General features: G+C 40.6%; 1 long non-coding RNA gene across 1 annotated transcript in view; it reads right to left on the bottom strand.

Moving 5' to 3' along the window:
* LOC148223592 (uncharacterized) overlaps positions 1–22,319 on the bottom strand; it is a 143,121-nt gene extending 120,802 nt beyond the window's left edge. Inside the window, exons 1-4 of the long non-coding RNA XR_015803826.1 lie at positions 22,283–22,319; positions 18,955–19,093; positions 16,848–17,155; positions 14,259–14,448 (exon numbers count right to left, since the gene is read on the bottom strand). This is a non-coding gene — a long non-coding RNA (uncharacterized LOC148223592). The remainder of the gene's footprint in view (positions 1–14,258; positions 14,449–16,847; positions 17,156–18,954; positions 19,094–22,282) is intronic.
* Between the last annotated feature and the right edge of the window lie 1,289 nt (positions 22,320–23,608).

The following is a 23,608-nucleotide window of genomic DNA, read 5'->3' as shown; positions in this document are numbered from 1 at the left end:
GACCAAAATTACAGCACACAGACTGTTCCACTCCTCCCCATATCTCAATTTTCCATGCATAGCCACCAAATTTCATCTTTGGACTTGCAATTAATACAAGTATTATCACATGGATTAAAACATATTTAAGGAAAGAAGTTTAGACTTAACTGTTTCAGAAAGGCTCTGTGTTACAGCATGGTTTACAACTCCTTTAAAAGGTAAAGCTGTGCCTATACACCACATACAGAACCTGTGAATAATCACTAGTACCTCCTCATATCTCAAAAACAGCTGAAGACCAAAGATCTAATTAGAGGCCAAAATAATACCTATAGCCTTTCCCCCATTATGCATCATTTCAGAAGTACTTCTGGAACAAAGTGCATCTGAAGTTACTTCTAGAGGTTTATATGTTCCAGAAAGAGATCCATCAAAATGCTCAAATAATCACAATGTGCTTTAAAATCTGAGCAAAGCTCACAGGAATACCCAACAATGCAATGAATTGTGGGAAGCAAATTAATTTTAATTTGCAAAATATGCCCACCTGGAGCTGCAAGTCATTTCTACTCGTACACTGGAACTTCAAAGAGCATCACTGTGGAAATATGCATTCCTCTTGAAGATGCACACCTAACATCCATCTTAGAGAAAATTTACTTTCTGTCCTGAGTAGCATTTCAGACACTCTACCCATGACTTCTGTTATGGCTTTTGTTTTGTTGATTGGGGTTTTTTTTTTTGTTGTTTTAACTTGAAAGGCACTTTACCCTTACTAAAGCAAATTGCTCCTTTCCATAGTGTACTGTCAATGACAATCCTGCATACTAAAACGGTATTAAGTCTTCACAATGAGATTTTCTGTTGGTGCCCAGAAACACATCTGCAAGGGTTTATTCAGAACTAGGTTTTTACACTAAAATAATAATGTTCATATTCCTTCTCCCTCACAGCTGCTGCTGATTACAGGTTCAAGATGAAACATTAGCAGAGGCTGGTTCTGAAATACAGACCTTAAATATTACCCTTATTATTTAACTGTTTACCTTCTGATCTGACTCTTGGCATCTGCAGTTTATGATCAACAAACATTTCTAAAAGCTTTCATATTTTAATTACAGCTACAGGCAGACACAGTTCAACAGAATATAGAAAAAAACCCTTCATGCTCATCATGGGACTGGAAGTCTCTGAAACCCTGCACTGCCTACTTCACCCAGCAATAGGCAGAGTGCTGTTGGATGGGGATTTATCATGTCCTCTGGTGATAATAACTAGAATTTCCCAAGGTTAGACACACACCTGTGCCCGAAGTCACCCCGTGCAACACTGCTGTGCTTTCTGCACGTGGCCTTGTGCCTGTGGAGCACTTCAGTGTGCTGGACAGACTAATGCCCAAAGCTCTCAATGAAGCAAGCATATACTCTGCTTTTAGGAATGAAAGAAAGGACTCTAGAGTTTAAGTGCACCATCCACAACATGCTGGAAAAAAGCATTTGTTTGATGCATATGCTTGCCTTTAAACATAACTTCTGGACACCAGTGTTACATTAACAGTGCCCACCATAAATCAGGATGAAAGAGTAAATAGAACTGATAAACAATTAGCAATTTCTTTCTGATTAATTTAATATTCATGTTGGAAGGGAACTCTGGAAGTCATCTGGTCCTACCCCCTACTCAAAGGAGAGCCAACTACAGTAGGCTGCTCAATGCTGCATCCAATCAGGTTTTGAAATATTTTCAAGGATGGAAATGTCACAAACCCTCTGGGCAGCCTGGTCCACTGCTCAGACACCCTAAAAAATAATAAATCTTTACTGCATTCAAACAGATGTTCCCTTATTTCCGTTAGTGCTCACTGCCTCCCATCCTGTCACTGGGCACACTGGGAAGAGCCTGGCTTCATCTTCTCTACTCCCCTCCCCATCAGGCCATTACACACATGGATAAGATCCCTTTGAGCTTCCCTTCTCCAGGCTGAATGCTCCCAGCCTCTCCTTGTTTGTCAGATGCTCCAAGACCTTTGCTGCTCTCCATGACACTTTGCTGGACACAATCCACTCTCTTGGAGTGGGACAGGCAGCTCTAGGCACAACCCTGCTGCTGGGTCTCACCAGGGCTGAGCAGAGGGCAGCAGCACAAGTGAGCATGTCATTGTAACCAGAGTCAGTGCTGCACACACCCTTCCCACACGGCTGAGAGGGAATAACCTAACAGAGACAGCAATCCTTTCTCACACTTCTGAACTACAGAATTTGAATTTATACTTCAAAATGTTGTCAGTTTATTAAGTTCACATTGCTGGGAAAGTACAACCACTTTCATCCTGAGGTGAAAATCTGAATTAGCAGAATCTCTGGGTCTGTTACACAGCCTATAAAGTAAAACACAATCACAATTGTCCATTCATTTATCCAAGTTTATCATGCTGATAGCAAAAGCATGGAAAGGTATATTCCTACAGTGTCACAGAATTACAAAACAAAAGCAAATCAGAATTCATAGAGAACTATTATGACCTCCAGCCTTCAGAACTGCCAATACATTAGCATCAAATTTGCCCTTAGAGACTTTTACTAATAGTTAATAGGCGTAGCTAATGAGAAATCTAGAGGACTCCATTTTTATACTGTATGTATATAAATTACACACATATCCATACACATGATTCTAAAAAGAGGCCCAGTTCATCTTAGATCAAATTCTGAGTAAGCACAGGAGTAAATATAGCTAAAGTTTGAAACTCTTCCTGTGGTGATTCATTTGTTTTTACCATGTGTCTTGTGCAATGAGATTTATACATTAGGACAACAAAACAACTTTCCTCTGTGTGGGCAGAACCTATTGTGCTGTCAAGGCTACTGAAACATAAGCAGAAACAAAAAGATTTAAACCAGATTTTGAATGCAAGATATTTTACATGTTATTTAGAAGGACGACTTTCTGCCCTTTTTTTTTCTTTTTTGAAAAAGGCTGAACTCCGCCTTACCAGATCACACAGCTCAAGTCTTCATATCACAAATGTATGTAAGACCCTGCATTATAAAAAAGACTGAGGTAAAGGGCATTTTTAAAACAGTACCAGCGTAGTTTTTAGAACAAATCCACTTGCACCTTAACATGGATACAGGTTCAGGCTGCCTTTTTTAAAAAAAGCTGGACTTTTAATTCCATATAACTTCTAATTTCCTAATCCTTAACATTTTAGAGCACAACTGAAAAAAAACCAAGGCAAAACACATCCAATTTTTATAATAGGAGAAATCTCTCTAAAGCAATGCAGTCCCATTTTGTGAATCAGGACTGTGTATAACACAATATGAACGGAAGCCTAGAACATTCTCAACAAGAAATGCTGCAGTGACATGCATTATCCTACCCAGGAGACAATCAGCTAAATATGCATCTGGTTAACATCAAGTAGTTGTCCTTTTCAGGACTATAACTTTTTCTTTGTCAACTCTGACTGTACATGTCTGTATAGAGGGATATCTCTCAGCAAAGTTCATAACTACAGCAATAAGCAAGTGCAAGCTCACTCTGCCCATGCATTGGGAAAGACATTTTTTAGTGGGCCACCATCAGTTTGCACACAGCCTCATACATCAAACATACACCAATCCCATACCCATTCTGGCTCCAATTATGCACCAGGCATCTCTATGCAAAAAATAAAAAATGGGTTTGTACCTATTCTTATGTTTTTTACATATTTTACTCACCTTTTTGCTTTCTTTAGATTTTTCCAGGTATAGTTATGAAATACTAGCTAGTCAAAAATCCCATTTTTCTAGCAGTCATTCATGAAGTCAGAGTTGAAAAATAAAAATGCCAGTACGAACCTTTATGCCTTCTTTATCAACTCTAAAATCCTAGTGTTAAGTTCTTCAAGTTCAGTAGAAGGTTGCAATTATAAAGCAAGCAAGAGAAATTCTTTCAAGTTAAGGTAAAACTCTGCCAATGAAGTTCAACCAAAGCAGAGGGTATTTTCAGGTCCAATCCCAAGAACATTTTATCTCTCTGCCTTCCTCCCCCCAGTCCCTTGCCACTCATTTCAGGTTCTCAGGTCCATGTACCTGTATGAAAGTAATAGTTCAGTTCAGTGGCAAACAGGAAATGTTTTGAAAAGTAATTAATTCCTCAACAGTTATTAAGTACTCCAAAGCAGTTACTCAATAGACTCTCACTAGAATAACAATATTTTTAATATACATGCTGCTGATATTCTTCTTTGTGTTATAAGATCTTTGGGTACAAATCTGAACTTGACTTCTCCCTACTTTACAGAAAGGACAAAAATGATGTCAAATCTCTTTTTGTTCAGGTATAAAACTTGCTGCTAGAGACTAGCTAGAACACTGAAGTTTGAAGGCACAGCCTTATTAAATATTAACATTCTGCTGGATTTTATATTCCATTTCAATATATTTGTGGCCAATAACCATCCATTTTCCCTCACTTGCAGAAGCCGAGCAGGTGTGCAGGTAGCTGGTTACCAAGACAACATACTGGCAAGGGATTAGAGCAGATACTTGTATGTGTATAACTCTGAATAATGCAAACACTGTTAAGTGATACATTTTTCATTATTCGAATATCACATGATGTTTTATGCCATTTAATATTTTTTTGCCTGTTGAACATGCTTCTGTTAAGAACTCAATTCAAACCTCACAAGCAAATGTAATTATAGTTTCATTATAACAATGAAAATACCACTTTACGCATTTCTTCCATGAGTTCAATAAGCAGTTATACAAACATCTGTTCCATTTCCTACATCTCACATCTAGAAGAACAAAGCACCAAAAAACAGACATTTATAAAAACAAAAGTGAGATGAAGAAATGTATCAGAACTCTATCAAGATATATAACCACTTCACCCAGAAGGCTGAGTACTTTGACAAGGCATGTCTTTGCAGCAATTCCTGCCTCATTGCTCTAGAGAAAGATACCAGTCCTTTAGCAATGTCTTAAATTCTGTTTTGTTAAACTGTGGAAAGCACTGCAGAACAGTTTAAAGTGTTATATTAACAAACTATGAATTACAACGTTAACCAATAACTTTTAATAAAAGAAATTAGCACAGGTAAATAGAAACTACATTTTAAAATGTCTTTATGTTCTCAGAGACAATTTGAAATGCACCTATTCAAAACAAAACCTTTACAGAGATTTGAATATATATCACCACATCCTAATTTTAATGCTTCATTTTTATTTTACACATACTGCCAGAGGACAGAAAACCTATGGCTTTCTCCATACTTCTCATAGTCATAGCACATTTCAGCTGCACCAAAATGTGTCGAGAAAAGCACAAAATAATGAGAAATGGCTCTTTTTGATCCACTACATACAAGATCAAACAGCTGCATTTTATAATTCAGCAAACCTCAATCTCCACTTTACCCATGACAATCATCCATAATATGAGAGGGAGAAATGCTGAAGTTTCCTCATGTAGATGGAAAATGTTAAGTGCTACTGTCATTCTGTTTTCTCCAACATGAAGGAGAAAGATACAAGAACCTTGTCCTTCCAACAGGTATTGCTAGGACTGAAAGTAGGAGCAAAAGGTTCAAGTGCCATCACTTCAAATTCGTAGATTTCAAAATGAGGAAGATAAAACCTGATGTATTTTAATGGATGCACCTGGGCTTTTCAAAGGCAAAGAAGAACAGAAAAGACAAGTTCATGTGCTTTTCATCCTCCTCCTATACTGTAACTACTTCCTGCTATAAGCAAACTGCCTACACTTGCCTGAAAACGTAGCAACACTTATTCTGCCTCAACAAACATTTTCAGTTAGGTTTCAGAATAGATCTCCACAAAATACTTAAAATTACTTACGTTTTATCTCATTTCAACCTCTTCACTGAGCTCAGAAGAAACAGAGAAACCTGGTGGGTATTACATGCATTACTGGTAATTGGAACTATCCTCCTTTGAAATACCTAGTGGCTAAATAACTCACCTGTCCTGGTGCCTCTCAAAGTCCTGCTAAAAACAAAGATGCCTTTGAAAAACCTGCACACCCAGGATTTAAGAGTAGGATGGAATTAAGAGTAGAACTTCAACAGCTGAGTACTTAAAAACAGAAGCTGCTGAAGTTTGTGGGGAATAAGTTTATGTATTTCTCAGTACTGTGGCTTTAGGGCTTTCAATATCACAAAGTCAACAAAAATTAGACTCTGTGAGCTTGAAGAACCTTAGTCTAGATCTTCACAGATGAAAAATGAAAACCCTGGAAACACTTCAGCACAGGTGACTGATCACTGGAGAAATCCCATTCAGTTCAATGAAGCAACTTGCATGGCCAAAATGATGCTTTTAATTAACTATTTCCAGGATTCGCATTTTTAATTTTGGTGCAGACTGCTCAGAAAAGATGAGAGACTCAACCTGTCAACTGCTTAATTAGACTGGGTTTCAATTCTCAGACTAGCTTCCTCCAAAGAAACAGCCATCTGTTTCATGTTGCAAACTCCCCTAATGTATCTCCTGGCTTGATACTGAATTCAAGATAAATACTTGTCAAAATCAAAGATCTAACCATGCAAAGACACTCTCATAGGGTTAATGCCTCCATAAACTCACTGAAGTCAGAGACTTTACAGCAGAATTTTTTTTTCCACCCCACAGCCCTTCCCTGCCCGGCCACTGGACCCACTACCCAGTAAGAAGGAAGATAAGAGACAATACAGATAATCAAAATTTCTGACAAAATAAAATGTACTGAAATTAAAAATTCTACAACTCTCTTTCATAGTGCAATTTTTAAAGAATCAACTAGTTCTCTGCTCCTACTGCTTTTCACAGAATATTTGTTTTTAACAGCAAAACAGTGATATAATACACAACTAAAGTCTCTTATCATTAGAGGGTAGACCAGTATGTACCTCTTGACCCACCACAAGCATAGAGTGCTGGAGAAACCTCAGCAAACAGCCAGATGTCCCCTTAGCTGCTTGCTCACTCCTCTTCAGCAGGGAGAAAAATCGGATGACAAAGTTTGTGGGTGGAGATAAAGGCACAGGTATTGCTTACCAATTACCTTCACAGACAAGACAGATTTAACACATGAAAACTCCTTCAATTTATTGTCAAGAGAAACACAGACAAACACGAAAGCAACATCCTTCCTCCTTTACCCTTCCAGATTCAATTTCACTCCCTCACCCTCCACCCCCTGAGCAGCACAGGAGAAACAGGGGATTACAGGCAGTACATAAGGGTTCCTTTCTACCATCCCTTCCCTCTTCTCCCTTGCTCCAGCCCAGCCTCTTCCCAAAGGCTGTTGTTCATAAGGAAAAAATTTATGTGCAGTGTGGGGCTCCTCCTCAGGCTACACTATCTGCTAAGGTACTGGGAAGCATCTTTTTCTCTGCCTCCTCCTCCTTCTCTGACCTGTTTCCCTCTACTGTTTGTCACACTTTTCCCCCTCCTCCTTCTCCTGTCCAGCATTTTTTGCCCCTTTTTTCAATAGGTTTTTACAGAGGTGCCAGACTCGTGGCTGATGGGCTCTCCTGTGTCCTGTGGTGGGTCCACTGGAGCTGGCCATGGCCAGCTTGGGGCAGCCTCTTCTCACAGAGACCACCACTGTAGCTCACCACCCTCAAAACTCTCCAGGGACATCCAGGGCAATGCCAAACACCTCTAAGTTCTTGGAAAGAGATACAGATTGAACAGTATATCAAAGTCTCAAATCTCAGCCAGAAATCAAAACACTGTGACATCACCCACAAGGAATTAGAGATTAGAGTGGGGCAAGAGAGGAAAACAACTCTTGTGATATAACATAAAGCTCTGGGGATGTTAAGGAACAAATGAAGAGAATTACCTCTCTTGAAATAGGACCATAAAGAAAGACACTTCATTTTAGCTCTTAGGGATGAGGGAGAAAGTTTACTGAACTTAAAACCCACTCATCTTCACAATATAACCACAATTTCTCAACTGCGTTTACAGCAGTAGCACTGCAAAAGGCTAAGCAGTGCTGACCTCAGCAGCAGCACAGAACTGTTTGTGCTGGAGAGATCACAGGCCCGTGAATAATTACCCACTCTGCTCCAGCCACTTCAGAGACATTGCTTTATGAGATTTTGTGATTCTTAACCTTTATTTTATTGTGCTCATATCATGATCAATTATGTAGGTTTTAGGTTGGTGCACTTGCCCAAGTGTTTCTCATTTCGCCTCTGCTGCTGTCGAACTTTGGTCTCTAAGATTTCTTCATTAAACAGCATATATTTGTATCAATATCCACAGCACCTGCCTACAGCATTTCCCTTGCTAAAGGGGGCTCTCTTACATGCCTTCAAAAGAGGGGCTTTCAAAGATGTAACATGAACATGACTGTTCAATTTAATTACAACGGAAAGAGATATTCCCCATGGTCTCTGGCAATCCAAACATTATAGAGCAGAGACTTCAACTAAGAGCTAATCTGATTTAAAAAAAACTTGTTTGCAAACACTTTTAGTTTAAGCTTCCATAAGACCCCAATATATTATATTTCATTTTCCTGAGGTTATGTATGTTATCTATTTAAGAATCTAATTCCTCATTTTTAATAATAAACCTAAAGCATTTAAACTAACGTCTTTAAAACATTCAATACCATCAACAGCCACCCTATTAGTCATTACCACACACACATAGCTGCTTGTACTAACCATGATGGCCTCCAGTAAACAAACTGGAAGAGAAATTAAATTTTCACACTAATATAAATACAACCCAGCAACTTCTCTTTCATAAATGATACTGTTTATATATCAAAGTGATATTTTTCAGGCAAAAGAAATTATAATATCCAATAGTACCTCTTTTCCATATGTTTTGGGTGGGTATTTTGTTTTGTTTTTTAAAATCAAAGCACTGCTGTAATTTGATCTTCTAATTTATTACCATAGCCTGAAACTTCTGAATTGCAAACCACTAAAGTTCTGCATCCTGCTGTTGATTCTTCTTTAATGAAAGAGAGCAAACATTGCTGTTCATCCTCTCCAGCCTTTCAAATACCTTTTACATAATCAACCTCATAGTACTATTGAATCCTGTAGAGTTAAACTGCAGGATTTCTGATAAGGTTTTTTATCAAATCCAGTGCCACTCCAGTAACTGAGCATTACTGATGTTTACAAAAATTCTCCACCATTTCTTCCCACTAACGGGGAAAAAAAAATAAGCCAACTATAAAATCGAATTGTCTTCCATAGTTTCAGTGTCTGAAAATGGAAGAATTGCAGTTACTTCAAATCTCTTTCTTCACAGCAAGAGACAGTTACAGACACCCGTAAAAGTAATCTTTTCAACCAAGAGCTCTTACAGGTATTGTTTTTCCTGGACATCCATTTCTGTCAATGCACACACAAAGATGATGAGTGCTACAGAACTCACGGTGACAATTTCTCATGTTTCCCTAACACGTCTGACCTAATCATCCAGAGGGGCAGCTAACTGATTTTATAGTTTTGGATGAGAAGAGTGGCTAAAACTTAGTCTGCTTGAAATTGAGACAGTATGGACATAAAAAAAAACAAATTAAAAAACTTAATGAGGATGTCAACTCATGCCTGAAGGGGTACGGTGACTCCTGGATCCTTCATACTGCAACTGTGTTTTGCTACTTAAATGGAAAACAAGTAACTGCATTTTTTTCTGCATCCACAATCATTTATTCTTCATGCTCAGATTCAGCACAGACTTAAACTTCCCAACACTCTACAAAAATCTCCAGTTGTAGAGTGGAACAATGGAAGACACAAATCTAGGGAGGAACAAAAAGAGTCAGGGATCAAGGACACTGTCAAACGGGCATGGAGGACCTGCAGTAGCAGGGAGCTGGTTAAATTTGCTTTCTGAGATGATTCCCAATATAGAAAGACATCTAGGATTCCATCTACAGTGAAAAACAGGCAAAATCTTATTTAGGCCTGCTGGCTCCCAGTTAGCAAGCTGCAGAATGCTTGAAACCTAGGTAGAATTTTTTTGTAATATCATCATGGTATGGACACACATAATAAAACATTTATTCCTTTTCCAAATACTAAGTAAACAGCTAAAAACACATAGCTTAAAGCTCTGGCTAAAGGCTCCCCCTTACCTGCCAGAACATACTAAATGTCATCTTTAAAAAATGCCATCACACAAACACATACACCAGCCTTGGTAAGGCAAAACAGCACCTACTCCAGATGTAGCTCCAGATAGTCCAACCTACCTTTGTGTTACAGGGTCTGCAATTTGCCCTGGGAACACTGCTTTCCCCAACGGGTTACTTGGGGAATTAATTATTTTAAATCTGATATTACAGTAACAGGGTACCAAACCTTTATGGAAAAAAGCTGTGACTTTTTGGAGCCACATGGCTTGACATGGAGCCAGCTCAGGCTCACAGGATCTCCTGTCCACATTTAGTCCTAACAGGTTGGTTCTGATGCCTAAAAAGAGACCAGTGGATCTGCACTTCAGCACACCAGTTCTAGGAAGACTGGCTAACTTGGCATTAGCATAGCACAAAAATTTGGATTCATTTCAAGTCTAGTGCTCCAACCTAATAAACCCTCACGAGCCAAGCAGCTCTTTGTGGAGCCAGCCTGGCCCCATCAGGACCTACATGGCAATGCCCAGAAGCAGCAGCACTACTGAGATGACTCCAGAAGAGCTCAGCTCAGTCTGAATCTCACAGTACTGGTGTTACCAAACCCTGCCAGAACTGAGCAGGTTCTTCACAAGGCCAGCTCTGCTTATAGTCTTTTTTCTGTCTGATCACACACTGACAGCTGGAACTCGACTGTATCCCTGCACCAGGACAAAAGATGTGAACATCTTCCTCCACCCTCAGCCCTATCTCCTCAGGTCACAATCTGCTTCAGCTTCCAGAGTTTGTCAGCTGGATGGTTCACACTGAGTGCATCTTACACATGCAGCACACACAGCTCTTTGAGTAAAGCTAGCAATGGCAGCACACCACATACAATTTTATCTGTGCCTTTTTAAGCAAGGTGCCCTTATTTAATTTCTGCGTTTCCACAGAAGCCCTAGAAGAAAACTAAAAATACCTCCCTGCTGCTTTGCAGTTTGAATTTTTTTCAGAAGATAACAAAGAGTCCATGAATTGTCCACATAGAATTAAATTGGTGCAGTTCAGATTAATTCAAAACTCACTGTATAGCTACATCCTTGGCATGGAGCAATTAGAGCTGGCTAAAATTTTTCGAAACCCATGCTGCTTCTGCACCCACTCCAAGACTGGGTCACTCTTTGTTGTGTGAACTATCTTCAGAAAGAAAAAGCTTACATTGAAAGCCTGCAAAGCTCCTAATTGCTAGACTTCTAAAAGAAACCAGAAAGATAGAGCAATTTAAATTCTTCCCAAAAAAAAAAAAAAAAAAACAAAACACAACTGTAAAACTCTGGGGTTTATTTTATTATCTGTGTTGCTGGCAATGGAATTACTCGGGAATATTTCAGAAATACTGAGCCTCTTCCTCAGCTGGGGACAAAAGGCCCAATACTAAAAAGTATCTAGCTTCATATTAATTATATGCTCTACCTACAGACTGTAGTACTTTTTACAGACATACAGGCTTTTATTGTCTTCTCTTTATTATTTCAAAGATAACCTACATCATCCTTCCACTCTCCCACAATCATTTTCTTTACTTCCACAAATTCACTAGAAAAGCAGAGACCCTTCAAGACAGTGATTCTGAATTTCTTGAAGGAAGCAGTGACAGAGCTATTAAACCAGCTTTTACCCCAAGGGAAGAAAGTCTGGTAAGAGAAGGGTCCAGCACGAGGTAACTTCAAGGACAAACAGTAAAAAAGAGATCTTATACAATGAAAAGGATAACTGCTGAATGTGTTCTGCTGCCCTCAAACTCACAAGCACGAACTCCGAGGTCATGAGACAGATAACAGGTAACAGCAGTGTTGCTGAAGATGAACCAGACTGCTAAGAGAATATAGAGAATGAGACAGTCCTTCAGATACATTTTAAATACAAAAAGAAGCAAACAAAAAAATTGCCAATAAAACAAAAACCCACAACAGCAAAGGAATGACAACAGTAAGCACATGAAAGAATCATTAAGTTCTCCACTGGAGTAGGGCAGACTTCACGTTAAATGTACACATACCTCCCACAAGAAATTGCTATCGCCACTCATTTTCAAAAAAACCCAAACTTGATGCTGAACAGTGGAGCAGACACATGACAGCTAATAAGAATGAGTTCTCAGGGACAGAAATTACCAAGATAGGAGCAAAATCCAAAGAGCTTATTGCTGTCAAGTCTGGGTGGCAGAACAATCTTAATCACAGAACACCAAAAGAACTGGTACATGAAATTTTAAGTCTGATAGCACAGATATTAAATAAATCCATCAAATGAGGGAGTACTGCATGACTGAATAAAGCCAAATATGGTGCCTATACTTGGAAGGAAAGAGGGAAAAAAGTCATTTTGGTGGCACAGACACATCAGTCATCCACAGATAGCATACAGATCTTGACGAAAGAATGGAAAACAAAAGCAGATCAAATATATTACAGAAGACTGATCATGGCATACTAGTCCAAAATGTCTCTATTTTATTCCCACAAAAAATGTCAACGTAACTTGTTTGGATTTTAATAAATCATTTGGCAAAGTACTACATAGGCTAAACTGGAAAAAGTGGGAGAAGTCAGCAAAAGTATAAGAGACATAAATCAGATAAACCACTTAAAAGACAAACAAGAGCAAGGGGAAATTACCAGGCAGAAAGCTCATTATTGAGGAAGTTCCTCCAAAGTGGTCTTTCAGGACAGAGCTGAATATCAGAAGTGAAGAAAAGCATCTCAATGAACACAAAACAAGGTTTAGCAGTGCAAGATGCACTGTAAGAACTGTGAGTTCAGGATGATTCCAAACTATCACTGCAGTTCCACCCTAAGACCAGGAAAGTGCAGCCAAGAGAACTGATGTTGCTTTCAGAACTGTTTTGGAGAAGGGCCCTGACATTGGCCAGAGGCTTGAGGTGAATCTAAAGAATTCTAAAGAGGAATCCAGAAATTCTAAAGACCACAAGTTTTCTGCAGCAGACTTAGGTCTTCAATCTCCAGAAATCTAGGTTCTACAAAAAAATCCCAAAAACTCGGATACTCAAATCGAACCTGGTCACCTGGCACTGACCTTTACACTGTGCCAGCTGTGTTGCTAACAGTCTGTCAACGAGGAAGCTCCAAGTTATGTCAGGTGTGTCCACAGAGGCACGCTTGCATCAACAACTCTACTGTAAGCATGCTCATAAGGTAAAAGCCATGCCTTTTCATGTAAAAGACCACTGTGATTTGTCTAAGCCAAAATGAAAAACACAAAACCATCCTTCAAACCAGAGGATAACAAGGAATGCATGATCATTTGTTAATACAGGAAGAAATTACTTTAAACTCAAAATAACCAGGATTTGACTGTTAAGGGTTTGGTTCTAGAGCAGCTTTTCAGTAAAAGGAACCACAGGGAATTGTTTGACTGATGTGAGGATGAAGCCAAGCTGTTCCTGAGGAGAAGCTTCACCTGCAGAGGACCTTATGTTGCACACCTGACACTGTCAGCAGAGACTGAACCTGGTGATGGGGTAGCACTGCCCACCCACTTCAACACCAAACCAAGCCACATCTGACCAAGCCATCCCACTCTCGCCTCTTTTTCCTCTGCTTGTGTCACTTACCTGCTGATAGCAAGCTCCTGGGACTGGGACTTATCAAACATACTTATGGTTCCTGATAGGATCCCCAGGAAAGCCTCAAAGCTACTAGACATGGTCAGAAGAGATGCAGCCATGGATAAAGCAGTGAGGCTTAGCAGGTGGGCAGGATCTGTGAGAACAGCCTGTGAAACTGATGTCTGACACAGCAGTGCAGGGGAATTTAAAGCTGTTAGATCTGTTGAGCTGTTAGATCACACAATTTGTATTTGCTGCATCCTGTATGGAGCTAGTAAAATTCACAGTACCAACTCAATCACATAAAATATTAATCAAAGAATTAATATTTGAAGACATAAGGAAAAAAAAACTCAAGACAATTCCTATTTTGAATAACTTTCACCCTATTTAAATCACATCTCAGGTTTACATCTACTAATAACAGAATGTTCTCCCAAAACAATGCAAGAATGGAGTAAATATATATAAAATCAAAGCTCAAACAAGGTACACATGAACACTTTACAGACAAAAAATATAAACATCAATCTCAGTGCCAGCAGACACTAACCTCTGCGTGACAGAACTCAGAAGTGCAAATGTGGTGGCAGTGCTTGTGTTATGCAGACCAGCAGAAATCAATGTGCAAAACCTGGTACCCAGCCCCTGGTCCAAAGACAGGCATTAGCCTCTCACAGGGATCCTTTCCTCATGCTCATGTAGCTCTTTATAGAAACCAGAGAAGGATAAGGCTTGAGGACCTAAAAAGAGGTTCAGAGATATCTCTGAGCAACTACAGCATCTTCCAGTAGAACTCCTATCTTCCAAGGCAACTTCCTTCCCCACCCTGAGTCACCAGGGCCCATGTCCAAATCCCTTCTGCTTCCTTCCCTTTTTCCACCTCCCGACACAGCCTGGCATGTATTTCACCTGCATTTAAATAACCTGCTGGTCACTATGCACTTTGGAAACAGAAGTTCCTTTTCAGTTTCAGGATGCTCAGGTTTAACCTGAGCCTGCAGCAACAAGGAACTGCTTAGAGAGGTCTGTTCAAACACAATAACCCTGGGCTGCAACATTCCTGCTTGCTCAGCAAGGATGGGACATCCGCTGCTTAATTGCACAGAGATGACAGGTAGGCTTTCAGAATTTTATTACTGACACATATTTTTCAGAGACTTCTAAACTTGGCAAGAACGAAATAAAAGAAGCAGAGCATTTTCCTCTAAAAATGCCGACTTCTGCCAAACCTACCCTGCAATGCCATGACAGAAGGGGCTTTTGCAAGTGACAAAAAAATACATTCTTTTGCCCCACACATTCATTTTTAGAAATAACCTTAAACATTTTGATGAGGCACCAAATAAAAGGGCAGATGGTGTGAAAATTTTAAATACTAATATTTAAGAGTTTACTACAGCTTACCAGGAGGGAGCTCACAGGCCTGACAAAAAAAGAGTATTCCCATCTTACAGTTCAATAAGCCAAATTATTTTGATGCCCTGAGTCTCATATCAAACTCACTTCAAAAAACTGACTACATCTAGAGCAAGAGGTGTTTACTCTAGCAGAAACATCACAGGCCATTTCAAATTAAGAAAACTTCACAGAGAATGCTTTCTTCTTAATTTTGGAAAACATTCAATAAACCCAAGAAGGGTTATCTGGTACAGATGTAATCAGGATGAAATTTTAGGCCAGAAAAAAACATAATCAGCACCAAGAACTACTTTCAACTTTGTAAACCAAAAACAGAAGGCTCAGAGAACAGAAATACCAGCTCAATCAGCTCCAGTGGGAGCTGTAGTCAGCAAAAATGCTAATTCCATTGTATTAACTGGGGGGGAAGGCACATTGACAAAGATGTAAACATTGTGTTCAAAAAACTGATAGTATATGCCAGGCTGATAGCCAGCAGACTGTTTTTTTCTGAATATTGGAAATCACAGTAGCATGCTGAACACACTGCTTTGACCAAACTGCAGTACTGCAAAGCCTACACCCTAGAGAAGGACCAAGGCTGGCCAATGCATATCATGCTGAAATTCCACTTTTGAAGGGACAAATTTCTCCCATTTGAGCAGGGTTAGGCAGTGTAACAGTCAATGGAATGATGAGTGGCCTATGCAAGTGCTTCCATTTTTGAATGCAAGGCTAGAGGTGAAGCAGCACCAGAGGAAACAGCTTAACAATGACAGCAGCACCTGCACTGTACAGAAGATGGAACCAAAAAACTCTTAATTACTGCTGGTGATTACACAGCAAGAAGTTCTTACCCACAATATATCAAGTTAGCCAAAACTAGCCTCCCTCCCAAACCAATGTCAGGTGCCTACCATGAATTCAACCACCTACAGCACAGGGCCCAAAGAATTCAAGGGGGAAGAGCTGGAATACTGCTCCATGATTTCAGGTATGCATGAGAAGGCTGCAAGTAATGGGGAGTAGCCAGAGAAAAATGAGAGGTACTGAAGTATAAGGGCAACTGGGGAGTGGTGGATGATGGGCATCAGCTTCAGTGAATAGGTGGAGAAAACACTGTAGGAAACCACACTTCATTGAGTCAAATAATCACGAATTATTGTTTCTTTGGTTGTTGTGGTATGTTCCATCCAATCCAAACTTGCTGTGGTGAGGGATGCAGAGAGAGGGGAAGAAATATTCCTTCTGTATCCCACTCCAAACGACTCTGCATCCAGCCTCTGCTTCTAGTGCATGCAGCATTTCCCACCTTCACTTCTCTCCATGATGTAGTTTATGTAGTTTTATATGGATGTAAGAAAAACAAGGCTGCTGGAGTACACAGGTGGGACTCACATCTAATAACTTCTCAAATATTACTGCAAATCCCTTGCCATTCTCTCCAGAGACATCTTACTCCACTTACTATTTCATTTCCTGTTTGTTCCATTGTAAGTTTCCTTTTATTTAATTTCATGCAGCTTGGCAGAATAACATCAAGCAATTAAAATGAGGCACATATAACACTCACAAAAATATTGCAGAAGTCTCCAATGTTCTCTACATTGTCTGAATTAATTCACATTTCACATATACTGGCCTATGATGCCTCTTTCACTCTGCACTTCGCTCCCATTAGCAGATATTATAGTTAAGTTATGTAATTGAATCATTATTCATCAGTAAAACACCTACTTACCCACCAGTTTTGTACCTTCGATGACTCTCATGGTAGACTCAGCCAAGAGATGAGTCCCAAGGCAGGAGAGTCTCAGCAGCAGGAATGCAACCATTGATCTTGGCCCACAACCACACAGTTTTTTGCTCACTGTAGAAATCACTGCAGAAATTGCTCCTTGAGTTTGGGACCTCACCACACAAAAACATAACCTTTAATTTGAAAACAAAACACATTCTCTGTTCTCACAGTCATGAAATCACCGACATGGATCAAATGAAATCCAGCGCAATATCATCTTCCCTACTCTGGAGACATCCTGAGCAAATCTGAAAAATTAAGAACAGAGTTGTTCAGCTAATCAAGTTGATTTAGAAGCCTAAATGAGGGAGGGAGGGAGGGAGGGCAGATGGGGAGGTAGCAAGATCTTAATCAATTTTGTGTCCCTGATGAGCTGCTCAGGCACATCCAGTTAAAATTGTCAATCTAAATTCCAAACTACTGAAGTGTTCACCATCATTTACAAAGCTGTAAAAAGTCAAAACTCTTTCCAACTCCTGTTCCACCACTCAATAATGTAGTAAAGCACTGTCAATATAAAAGCATAGCACCTTGGCAATAGAGGGTCCAGAAAAATTATGTGAAATGTAATTCAGTTCAAAAGTTTCAAGCCTCTGTTTATATGCTGCACTCCTCTAAGTATCTGTCTTGCTTTTCCATTAGAAGCTGCTAAACGGTTTCTAGTTTACTGCGAAATTAGACCAGGGTATATGTTGTACCTTCTATCACATCTTTGCAACCCTGTGCTGGTGAGCCAAAAAGCTCAGCACAGTAGCCTGCGAGGAAATTTCCACTGCAAGTCTAATTTGCCCAGCAATCGTGTAATATAGAACAACTGCTCTGAACACTGTGTTTCAAACTATCATGCACTTATTCACTCAGTCCTTACAAAAGCACAGTTAAAACACTCATGAGAGGTTTAATTCCTGAAGCCACTAAGAAATAGGATCATCCATAACTTCAAATCCCAAGGGAGCACCACATGCACTGCACTATTTCAGACCAATTAGCATGTTGTTTGGGAATTGGCTCTTAAAACAACCAGTGCATTACATCATGAAAATAACCATTTCCCAATTGTTCTAATGAATACAGAAGAGGAAACTGGAACAAATCCTCTGCTGGTATAGATCCATCTAGTTCGGCCAAGCTCTGTTACAAATTATTTCAGCTTTATTACTTAGAAAGTATGCAAGTAAAAGAGCAATCCATCTGAAATGGAAAAATCCCTGGCACTTTCTGTGAATCACCACATGACTATTAAGATAATAAAATTAATCACAGGTTTTCTGTCTCAGCCTTGGTGGTTTTCATGGTTTCCACTGTTACAGCAGTGAGACTACACTTACTCTCTGTAAGCAAACAGTAAAACACTGTCTAGAAGTTAAAGCATTTTCCTGAGTCTTTCCATTATCACAGTTATGCCCAGACTATGAAACTCCTACGCTTTGTACCTGTTGGTTATGTCTTTCCTCTAATTTCAGGATAACACATAATGCATCTCTATGATCTCAGAGAGGAAAATCCAGCCACTCATCTTCAGCCAAGCAATCAAGGAAAACAATGTCATAAGTTTCACTTTTAAAAGCTATTGTTCCTTAAAACAGTATAATACTTGTTTCAAATTTATTTACAAGTTGTTTATCCAACTCATGCAGCTCAACAAAATGAGAGGTTCATTACTCTGCCCTCCCTCAGCCACATGCTAGGTACTTTATTTTCAGCTGAAACCACAGGTTCATCTCTGCTTGCTTTCCTAATACATTTCAAACCAAATAACCATCAACCTTCACATACGGTCTCAAGCATACTTTTGACTTTGTTTTTGTTTGCCTCTGCTTCAACACCTCCTCAGATTAATTCTCTCATACCAAACACTGATTATCATCCAGTCTTGTTTTATTTACTACCTCCTCCTGGGTTTCACCCACTTACATCTCCTTTATGGTTCTTCCAACCTGAAGCTGTCTGGTGCCAAGCACACAGTGTTTGTTTTCCCTGTGCTACAAATTCATGCTACAAGCATCAGTATGACTCAACTCCAAACAAGTATTAGAACAGTACTTGCATTAATTGTTGGTTATTTCTGGCAGCCCTGGAGAGCCTTCACATGAAGAAATGGTCTCTTGAAACCATTTTAAGTTTGATCCCCCATTACATGGCAATCAGAGGCCAAAATAAACAGAAAGAGGTAAGATGGCACACATCTGAAATGCACAATAAGAAAAAACACAGAGAAAATAAACAAAGTGTCATTCTACTCTCTTTTAACAGAAAATGCACACAGTGAAAATATAAATTGAGAAGACATTGTTCTAAGGAAAAACAAAACCACTGAACTCCAAATTAATTGTCATAAAACACCATGTTCCTATAGACCACTGTTAAGATTAACAACAGAAAGTAATTTACATTGAATGTGAAAAATTCCTCATTATGCTTTTTTTTTTTTTTTTTAAAAAAAAAAAAGGCAACTCTTTACCCAACAGACCCAAGGAAAACCTTCCTTCTGGCTTGGATATTCAATAATCACTCACCACACTATGTCTCACACTGACAAACTTGGCTTTTATGCAAATTTTTGACACTGTTCTTTATTTTATTTCAGCCTATTAGTCAGGAACATACCGCTTTTCTCCAAATAAACAGAAAAGCCCTCTACTTCAATTTCTAGAAAAAAACTCAGAAGCTCAACATCAGTGCAGTCATAGATGAAGAATAAATAAAAGCCATCTCAAAGTAGCTAAAATGAAAGAAAAATATTTTTAAAAGAAATATTCACAATAGCTTATAAAGAACTATACACAGACACTTCTTTAACCAAGATTACTAAAGTCCAAACCTCAAACTGCTTTTGCTTGGTGTCATATGAAATGTGGGCGTTTCCTTCTTTCTGATGCAAATACTAATGACCATTACCATTAGTAAACAAATGAAAGATAAAAACAGTCCACATACTGTAGGGAAGAACAGGAAAAAGGGAAGAGAAGGTCTTTCAGTCATATAAAAATGGTATTTTCATAACTTCACAGGCCCCTTGCTCTTCCTGTGTCCTCACTCCTTTAAGCACACTACCCAAAAGCAATGCTCAGCACAGGCAGCAAAACTGAAATGAGCCTGGATTTGCCTGCAAACAGATGAAGGGCAGGAGGTACATGCACTACTCAACTTTGAGCTCTTAAATTGTTGGCCTGTACCTCCAGTCATGACCTGGACTTTCCTCAATGGAGAGAAACACATCTTCACTGGATGGAGAGGGGATGCTCTTTAGGATATTGCCCAGGGATGTTGCTCTCTACTCCACCCCTCAGTTCTGCACTGAACACAACTGGAAGTATCTCTCTCAATGAAAAACAGAGAAACAAAGGCATCTGTAATATCTATGACCCACACTGAGACATTTTTAACCAAGAACCACAGCTACATGCTGTCAAAACTAACAGTATACCCCAGGAGAAACCAGTACCCTTCATGGCATCCACAAAGCCATGTAACTCACTCTTGAGAAATGTGTCAATGAGCACAGAATCTACTGCCTTTGGAAATTAACAAAAGATTTCCTCTCCCTTCCTGAACTACAGTTTCACACATAAACACAGTCTCAGAAGAACTCTTGTCAAATTGAAACAGCTACAAAAGAAGAAAAAGGTGATTTGTCTCTGAGGAACATGTTCTGCTGTGCACTGAAGCCTAAAAGGGTAGCAGCTAGTGAGTCAGAGGCTTTAAAACCTCATTGTTGTCTTTACCTCTTATTTCCACTCCTACTAACCAGAGGCTGATAGGAAATTTTATTTAAAGACACAAACAAGATAGTCAAAATAATTCAGAATCTAACCGATACCTTACATTGTGACCACAAAAAACAATTCCAATCACAATTCCACACCCTGTTGAATTAGCTTGAAGGTCATCTCGCCCAAATCTTGGTATTTCTTCTCCTATCACACTACTAACTCCTTTAACTTACAGAGAATAGCCTGACCTGAACTTCCAACTAGTGAAAACAAGTGCATGAATCCAAAATAAAACTCCAAGACTATTAAGTACTCAGCCGTATCTAAGTATAAAAGGTAAGAGCTAAAGTTGCCACTTGGCTCCTGTAAGCACCTGGCAGACCTCCATTCTCTGCTGTGAGGCACATGAAGAACCACTAAAACCTGACAATACTGAGTTGCCTTATGCCATGGTTTCTAGCCAAGCTTTCAGGCAATAGATAAGATTGTCCCTGAGTGGGGTCATTCACAGAACCGACACAAAAACTATATACACACACATATATATATGTATATGGTCCACACAAAGGTGGCCATCGAGAGACCATCGGTTCTGTAAACAAGACTCCTTTTACAGTTGAAGCTGCTGTCTCTAAATTTTTCCAAAACCCGTCAAAGGTAAAGGGGAGACCATATGCTCTCACTCCTTTCTTTTAAACGAGTGAGCTACAAAGAGCCTTAATTCCCCCCACAGTTTGCACCTGCACACATGCTGATACAGCCCAGCCACCCTGGAGTCAGGTCTAGCACTTTCTCAGGGTTATTTTGCACAGGTGTGGCATTAGCAAGGATTGCTGTTCTCCAACAGCTGTCAGACTTTGTGTTAACGTGACTATTTCAAGACTTAAGAAAACTTTCACGGCAAATGAGAGCGAATTCAACAACTAAAAGCTTACAACAAAGTTGGTATGTTCATAGGCTACTTATCATGATGGAGGAGGATTTTACCTCTAGTCTGTGCTCTACCCGAACTGAAACAGAAATACTGACTAATCTTTCTGTTTGGCTGTCTTGATCTCCACTAGCAACATTTTCTTGCAGGAGAGAGGTGAAGCAAGGCATCCCACAATGTCAAAGTTACTCAGACCTCTGACTATGGTGTCATGTGAAGTCTCGCTCTCCTATCAGAGCTGCATAGTTACAGCAATATTGGGTTAGAGAAGGTCTGGTCCTCTACGAGAGAGGTTACAAATACTCACTGAAATACTTTAAACTACTTTTCCCCTTGCTTTTAGCTTTAGGAAGTTTTCTGTTTTCACAGTGGAAGGAAATGAGCCACCACAAAAGAGGTCATCTGATAGCATCCTATTCTTTCACTGCTTCCTTCTGCCCCCAGAATGTAATGTAGATCCTAGTGAATATTTCATATCTTAATTACCAAGAATAATTATCAATTAAAAAATTCATTAAAGTGATATTGCTCTCATGTAGCTCTAAAATGAAATTTAAATCGCTTTTCATCTCTTCACCGTAAACTGTTGGAATGAGAATCTATTTATCGTACTTCTTCAAACCGGACCTATGCCGCTATGCCAGACCGCTGCCGAGACGAGCCCGGGTCAGAAGGATGGGCACGGCGGTCCGTGCGGCGGCGGTCACGGCTCAGGCCGATGGCTCACTTACCGCTCGCCTCGGCTCGCCTCGGCACAGCCTCGTCTCGCCGCGCTCGCTGCCCGGAGTGAGGCCGGGGCTGAGCCGGGCCCGGAGCGGCGGGGCGGCCCTGCCCTCTGCGGGGGCCCGGAGGAACTGCCGGCCTCCCGCCGCACCTGCGGCTCGGCTCCCAGCCTGCTGCCGCGGGGAGCAGCCGGGGCCGGCGGGCGGCACGGCCGAGGCGCGGTGCCCGTGCCGGGCGGCACCCGGAGCTGCCGGCCCGCCATGGAGCGGCCCCGGCCGCCCGCCCCGGCCGGCGCAGGCGGTGGGCGGAGAGCGGCGGGAAGGCGCCCGTGCGCTCGCTGCTCCCGGGGCCGCCTCCATCCATCGCGGGCGGCACGGCCGCGGCCGGCGCTCCTCAGCCCGCCCCCCCGTGCAGGGAACAGGCTGTGCTCGGGAGAGGTGGGCGGCAGCACCCGGGAGCCACGGCTGCTGCCACCTCCACTTCCACGGCCGTGGCCTGAGTGTCTCATGCTGAGCGAGGTCCCACTCAGTGCCCCTTAGCTCCATCCCTCCCTCCACCTCTTCCATGTCAATGTTCATTGCACAACCCCACGGGTACCCAATTACTTTCTTGTTTTTAAAAAGAGCCCTCAGACAAGCCCTCTGAAGTCTTATTAAGCTATCCCACCCTCGGGGATGTTAATTTGATCCCCGATACTGAAATAGTACAAGGAGTAGCTGTATTGCTTTCTCCTTCAGAGTTTGCCGCGGCATTATCAGGAAAACCCAATATGTGGCCGAGACAAGGATATGGACAGAAAAGTTTGTTTACGCTTAGGCTTGGTGTGATGGAGTGGATGCTCATTGAAAGAAGCATTTCAAGGACCTGGAGGGCTCCTGTTATTGAATCCTTAGTGCTGTGACTCAGTGTGTGGCAAGGGCTGTAAATCCTCTGAGAGTTGTTTTCATTCTTCGATGCTCTTAACACACAGCAACAGTGGCAAGAAATGTCTCCATCTTTTCTGATGCAGTTGGACTGACTTCTATTAGCCAAGCCTTGTGGTCCCTAGGTTAAGCTACTACCTACCAATTTACTAGGAAGAGCAGTTTCAGTGTAGAAAAATATCAGTTGATCTGCTATGTAATGGAGGCATTAGAGGGGATTTTTTTTTAAGCATGTCAACTGAGAGGAGCAGTTGCACTACCAGTTGGGGTTTTCTCTTCAACTGTAGATCGGCTTCAAGGTCCCCATCTTCAAAGGAGATTAGCAGATGAATCAGGTTAATTGCTCAGTCATCATTAGGTGTGCTTCTCTTCCTTCCTAAGCATGCTATGATCAACAAGTAGTCGAGTTTC

The sequence above is a fragment of the Sturnus vulgaris genome, chromosome 5 (assembly GCF_052056855.1).
Source record: "Sturnus vulgaris isolate bStuVul1 chromosome 5, bStuVul1.hap1, whole genome shotgun sequence".
NCBI lineage: Eukaryota > Metazoa > Chordata > Aves > Passeriformes > Sturnidae > Sturnus > Sturnus vulgaris.
Note: the sequence above shows the minus strand (reverse complement) of the source record. Positions and strands in the feature narration are given on the sequence as shown.